Here is a 6,615-nt window from a genome sequence, read left to right on the forward strand (position 1 = left end):
TGCACACTTTGAAGTTGCCCCCTGTATAACCCAGTCCATCCCTGACTAAGGGAGCCATGGTCCCAACAGCAGACGCAGCAGCCCCACCCCCAGACTTGTGTCATCCACATCTCTGCAAAACTGGATCCAGGAATGTTGTGGAGGGGGGTTCTTTGCTTTGCCAGGAGGGATTTCCTGCACAGATCCAGAGTGTAGATGACTGGGTTGGAAATTGGAGTGAGTGGTGAACTGACCACTGCCCATGAAATCCAGGCTGACAGTGGGGCAATTCCCAGCCTGCAGTCACCCAGCTCGGGACTGGCCTGGGGTGTGACTGTGGATCAGGTGGCCATGAGGGAAGCTGGATCAGTGGGGAAGCAGTGTCTGCTACTGGGTTTTCCTTGACTAAGGAGGTGACTTTTCATCAACATTTGACAGTGCAGCAATCCTGAGCCCAGACCTGGGAGATCACCACCTCCCCAGTCTGGAAAAATAAGAGGAACTTGTCCCAGATCTAATGTTTTCTCTGTATTTGTGCTCGTGCTGTGATCTAATTGGACAGGAAAGTCAAGTGAGTGCTGTTTTGTGATTTGAGCATCATTCTGCTCCTGTGAGTTTTTGACAAGGAATCAAGTGAATCTCTTGAAATACAAGGGATGGGGAGTAGACACAAGGAAAACCAGGAGAGACCTTTAGCAGATGAGGTGAAGGAAAATCCCAAGAGATACTGCAAGTTTATCAAGACTAAAACAGGAACTCTGGAGAGAATAAGTCCTCTTAATCTGTGGAACCGCAGGAGATGAGCCAGGTAGTTACTGTTAAGAAGGTTCTGGAAGCTTGGAAATTAAGGAAGAGAATTGCCTTGTCCTGAAACACACCACGTTATCAGAGGTCCTCAAGTTCTCAAGATGCATAAAGGTGGATAAACCTCTGGGGTCTGACCAAGTGTATCCTTGGACGTTGTGGAAAGCCAGGGAAGAAGTTGGTGGCTGAAGATGTAAATAAATCTGCCATGGATGAGGTACTGTTAGACTGGAGGGCAGCTAATGTGCCTTAAGGATTGCAAGGACAAATCGGGGGAACTACAGGTTGGTGAGCCCAGCAGTGGTGGGGAAGATGGGATTGACCTGTTTGGAAGTGCAAGGACTGCTGTGGGATAGTCAGCACAGCGATGTGAATAGGAAATGGTGTCACTCTCATTTGAGTTTTTGAAGATGAGACCAAGTGGATTGACAAATGCAGTGTGATAGATGGTCCAGAAGGATGGGTCACATGGGATCCAGGGTGAATCGGGCAATGGTTAGAAGATTGGTTTGGTGGTAGGAGTCAGTGCAGTGGAATAGAGGGTGTATAGCACAGGAACAGGCCCTTGAACCCACAATGTCTGTGCCAAACACAATGCTGAATTAAACTAAATCCCTTCTGCCTGTACCTGATCCATTCCCTGTGTATTCATGTCTGACAAGGGGCCACAAGTGTGCAGATAAAACTGCCGTAGTGGGCAGACACAAAAATAATGAGGACAGGAAGGAGAGAGAGCTGAGTAATATGGTGTCATGACAATCTTTCCCTCAATGTCAGCAGAACAAAAGGGCTGGTCATTGAATTCAGGACGGGCTGTGCACACACATTCCTGTTTACATCAGTGCTGGTGGGATGAGAAAGAGTTGAGAGCTTCATATTCCTCAGAGTGTACATCATCAACAGCCTGTCCTGGCCTAACCATGTGGATGCCACGGCCGAGAAAGATCACCAGCAACTCTACTTCCTCAGGAGGCTCAAGAAATTTGGCATGTCCCCTTTGACCCTCACTAATTTTTACCAATACACCATAGAAGGCATCCCATCTGGATGCATCACAGCTTGGTATGGCAACTGCTCTGCCTCTGCTGACAAGAAACTGCAGGGAGTTGTGGACACAGCTGAACACATCATGGAAAGCAGCCTCCCCTCCATGGACTCTGTCAACAGTTGTTGCAACCTCAGTAAAGCAGCCAATGTAATCAAAGATCCCCCACACCTGGACATTCTCTCTGCTCTCCCTAGACAACCTCTTTCACAACAACCCCCTTCCACCCACACTCCCCCCCCCCCCCCCACCCCTCCAAACCTTCATGGCCAGAAGATATAAAAGCCTGAAAGCTTGTACCTCCAGGCTCAAGGACAGCTTCTGCATTGCTGTTATAAGATTATTGGACTCTCCCCTTATATGACAAGGTGGACTTGTGACCTCAATCTACCTCATTTTGGCCTTGTACCTTATTGTCTACCAGCACTGCACGTTCTCTGTAACCACACTTTATTCTGCATTCTGTTATTGTTTTCCCATGTACTCCCTCAATGCATTATTGTAATGAAATGATCTGTGTGGAGGGTGTAAAAACAGTTTTCATTGGACCTCAGTACATGTGACAATAACAAACCAATTTATCAGTTTAAAATGGACTTGCAGGGCAACTTTTCACAAAAGGTGGTGGGTGTGTGGAGTGAGAGGCAGGTACAATTTTAACACTTAAGGTACATGCACAGGAAAGGCTGAGGGATATGAGCCAATGCAGGCAAATGGGACCAGCTCAGGAAGGCAACTTGGTTGGCGTGGATGTGTTGTGCTAGTTCCTGTGCTGCATAATTCTCTGACTCTAAGAGGAATAACAGAATTAGTAAAATAAATTCTGGGCACAATGGAGCAAGACTTGGAAAGGAAGCACCCACTTGATTCTCCTGTCCAATTAAACCACACCATGGATACAGGTACAGAGAAAACATGTCCCAGATTAAGGAAAGATTGTTCTCCAGAGCAGGGGGTGGTGACCTCCCAGGTTTGGGGTCAGGACCATTACTCTCTCATATCCCAGGTTACTCTTGGCAACAGTGACTCTGTGAAAAGCCTATGGTTTGTAACACAGGTCCACACCAACAACGAGCTGATTCAACACCACAGAATTCAACAGCATCGTCCCCTCAGTATTGATCAAAAAGCTTCAACACCTGGGCCTCTGTACATCCTCTGTAAATGGATCCTCGCCATCCGAATCGGGAGACCACAGTCAGTGCGGATCGGTGATAACATCTCCTCTTCACTGACAATTAGCACAGGCGGACCTCAAGGATCCATGCTTAGCCCTCTGCTCTACTCTCTCTACACTCGTGACTGTGTGGCCAAGCACAGCTCAAACACCAGCGATAAATTCGCCGATGACACCACTGTTGTTGGTAGAATTGCAGATGGTGACGAGGAGGTGTACAGGAGTGAGAGAGATCGGCTGGTTGAGTGGTGTTGCAACAACAGCCTGGCACTCAACATCAACAAGACCAAGGAACTGATTGTGGACTTCAGGAAGAGGAAGTCAGGAGAACACACCCCAGTCCTCATTAAGGGGGTCAGCAGTGGAAGGGGTGAGCAGCCTCAAGTTCCTGGGTGTCAACATCTCAGAGGATCTATCCTGGGTCCAACACATTGATGCAATCACGAAGAAGGCACACCAGTGACTCTACTTCGTTAGGACTTTGAGGAGATTTGGTACATCACCAAAGGCTCTTGCAAATTCTACAGATGTACCATGGAGAGCATTCTGACAGGTTGCATCACCGCCTGGTATGGAGGCTCCAATGCACAGGATCGCAAGAGGCTGCAGAGGGCTGTAGACTCAGCCAGCTCCATCACGGGCACAACCCTCCCCACAATCAAGAACATCTTCAAGAGGCGGTGCCTCAAGAAGGCAGCATCCATCACTGAGGATCCTCAGCACCCGGGACATGCCCTCTTCTCGATACGACCACTAGGACGATGTACAGGAGCCTGAAGACGCACACTCAGCGATTTAGGAACAGCTTCTTCCCCTCCGCCATCAGATTTCTGAAAGGTCCATGAACCGATGAATACTATTCCTTTTTTTTGCACAATTTACTTATTTTGTAATTTCTAGTAATTTTATGTCCTTGCACTGTACTGCTGCCACAAAACGAATTTCACGACATAGATGTCAGTGATAATAAACCTGATTCTGATGGCTGGCTGAAGTTATTAATTAACATCAAGTCAAAAAAGCTCGACTCCCATCTCTGCCAGTAAACCAGCCTTTCAACTTGCATGCCCTCAATTTACCAACAGCTGACCCAGCAGCTTTAAGGTTCCACCGAGATTTGAACTCGGATCACTGGATTCAAAGTCCAGAGTGCTCACCATTACACCATGGAACCTGCGCACCCTCAGTCAATGTCACACCACATACCCACCATCAGACCCTCTCACTCCAGCTGGAGGGGCTTGTCACCAAGTGCGAAGTCGTCTCAAACCGAGAATAAACAACCTCTGCCAAAAGGGGAACAATCTCATGACCCGTGGAGTTGGACTGAGAGCTTGAATGAAATGAATCACAGGGGAAGCTCAGCTGGCTGCTTTGGTTCATCAAAAGTTCAGAGGCACAACCTCTGGATGCATCCGCAAGGGCAGCACAGCACTTGACAGCAAACAGGTTCCACCGAGATTTGAACTCGGATCGCTGGATTCAGAGTCCAGAGTGCTCACCATTACACCATGGAACCACAGCGAATGCTGACTGCTTTTCCTGGCCCAACCGTGTACACTTGGGCTGAAGCAACATGAAAGTCTCCCTGTTCTTTCTGGATTACAAGCCAATTCACCTGAGTTCTTTATGTTCTTTTTTCCATGTTCTCACCCTCTAACTGCTCCCATTCACCCACTGACCACATGACCACATTCAGAAGACTGTCCCGACCTCTGGGCTGCTAATTCCACCTCAGCGGCCCAGGCTGACACTGCTGGCCCTCCCCTCTGCCCTGCGTCAGAGGCAGTGGGGGTGAGCCAGAGGCATTCGAGGAGAGAGGGACAACTGGATGGAAGGAAGACAAAACACCTCAAGGCACAGCCCCTGTGCACCCAGTCCAAGCCTGAGCTTAACCCCAGGCCTGACCCCAGGGAACGCAGAAATGGAGCAAAGGCCAAGGGAGCTGGGCAGGGAGATGGGGCAGCGGAGGAGGAGACTTCCTCTGTGACGAAGCTCGCTGAGCCTCGCCTTCCTCTGGTAAGGAGAGGAGGAGTTTGCCCTTTCTCTGAGCTGGAGGAGAGCCCTGGTGTATTCTGCTGGGATCACAAACCCCAGCAAATGGAACCACAGAACATCAGCAATGGGTCCATTCACTGTCATCAGATTCATCGCTGCCTCACGCAGTCTCCTCGCATCACCATCTGTAGCCACGTCCACCATGGCGCAAGTGAGCTCCTGTACCTCCAACTGTCACGTGACTGCCAGGCAGTGACCTCGTTGGTCAAGCTGACTTTACAGCGAAGTCAAATCAAAATAGAAAATTGTGGAAACAGAAAACTAAAAACCCGCAGAAGCTGTAAATCTGAAATGAAAACAGAGACTGCTGGAAACACTCAGCAGGTGAGGCAGCACCTGGAGTCCCAGCGTCAGACAACATGAAAGCAGGCCCTTTGCCCCATCGTGCCCATGCTGGCCATTGACGACCAATTTATATTGAACCCTATTTCCCAGCACTCAACCTGCAGCCTTCAATGGTGATTCAAGTGCTCCTGGAAATACTTCTTCAATGTTGTGACAGTACCTGCCTCCCCCACACCCCACAGGCAGTGAGATCCAGGTTCCAACCACCCTCGGGGTGAAAATATTCCTCCTCAAATCCCCTCTGAAACTCCTACCCCTGACCTTACACCTGTGCCCTCTGGCCACAGACATCGTTACTGAGGAGAAAATCTTTGCACGATCTATATTTTCTGTGCCCAATAATTTTGTATCTATCAGTCAAGTCATCCTCTCCAAAGAAGACAAACTGACCAATCTTAATGTCACCTGTGAAATTACTGATCATGTCTCTGACATTCACATCCACATCATTAATAGATATAACAAACTGCAAGGGTCCCAGCACCAATCCCTGAGGTACACCACTGATCGCAGACCTTTAATTGCAAACACAACCCTCTGCTTCCTTTCACCAGGCCAATTTTGGATCCAGTTTTCCCCGACTTCTTTTCTTTCAGAACCGTCTTTCATGTGGGAGCTTGTCAAATGCCTTACTGAAGTCCATGCAGGTCACTACCATCATCGATACAGGCAGCTGGGATCAAGGAGGAATATCGGGATTGCAGGATTGTAGTCAAGAAGGGCAAAAAAGTGGGCAGGAGACAGCTTCGGCAGAGAAGATCAAGGAGAATCCAAAGGGATTTTATCAGGAGATTCAGGGAAAAATCACTGGAGAGAGAATAGGGCTCCTCAGAGACCAGAGTGGACATTTTGTGTGGAGATGAGTGAGGTCCTCGATAAGTATTTCTCCTCTGTATTTACCATGGAGAAAGACGTTAAGATAGTTAATGGGGAGGTCTTGGGGACAGTCTGTATTACAGCAGAGGAGGTACTGATGTCTTAAAATGTATGAAGGTTGATAAATCTCCAGGGTTTGATCCGACATCCAGGAACACTGTGGGAAGCTGAAGAACAAAAGGAACCCTGGCTAAGATATATGATTCATCGTTAGTGATGGGTGAAGTGCTGGAAGACTGGAGTGTTGCTGACTTTGTGCCTTTATTTAAGATCAGCTGCAAAGAAAGACCTGGGAACTATGAACCAGTGAGCCCAACATCTGTGGTAGGTA

At 48.5% G+C, this 6,615-nt stretch overlaps 2 non-coding genes across 2 annotated transcripts; both read right to left on the bottom strand.

Moving 5' to 3' along the window:
- Positions 1-4,107: 4,107 nt before the first annotated feature.
- Positions 4,108-4,179, bottom strand: trnaq-uug (transfer RNA glutamine (anticodon UUG)). Its single transcript has one exon. It is a non-coding gene; the product is annotated as a tRNA-Gln (tRNA).
- A 273-nt stretch (positions 4,180-4,452) lies between these two features.
- trnaq-cug (transfer RNA glutamine (anticodon CUG)) lies at positions 4,453-4,524 on the bottom strand. The gene has a single exon. It is a non-coding gene; the product is annotated as a tRNA-Gln (tRNA).
- Between the last annotated feature and the right edge of the window lie 2,091 nt (positions 4,525-6,615).

Source organism: Pristis pectinata, chromosome 37 (assembly GCF_009764475.1).
Source record: "Pristis pectinata isolate sPriPec2 chromosome 37, sPriPec2.1.pri, whole genome shotgun sequence".
Classification (NCBI taxonomy): Eukaryota; Metazoa; Chordata; class Chondrichthyes; order Rhinopristiformes; family Pristidae; genus Pristis; species Pristis pectinata.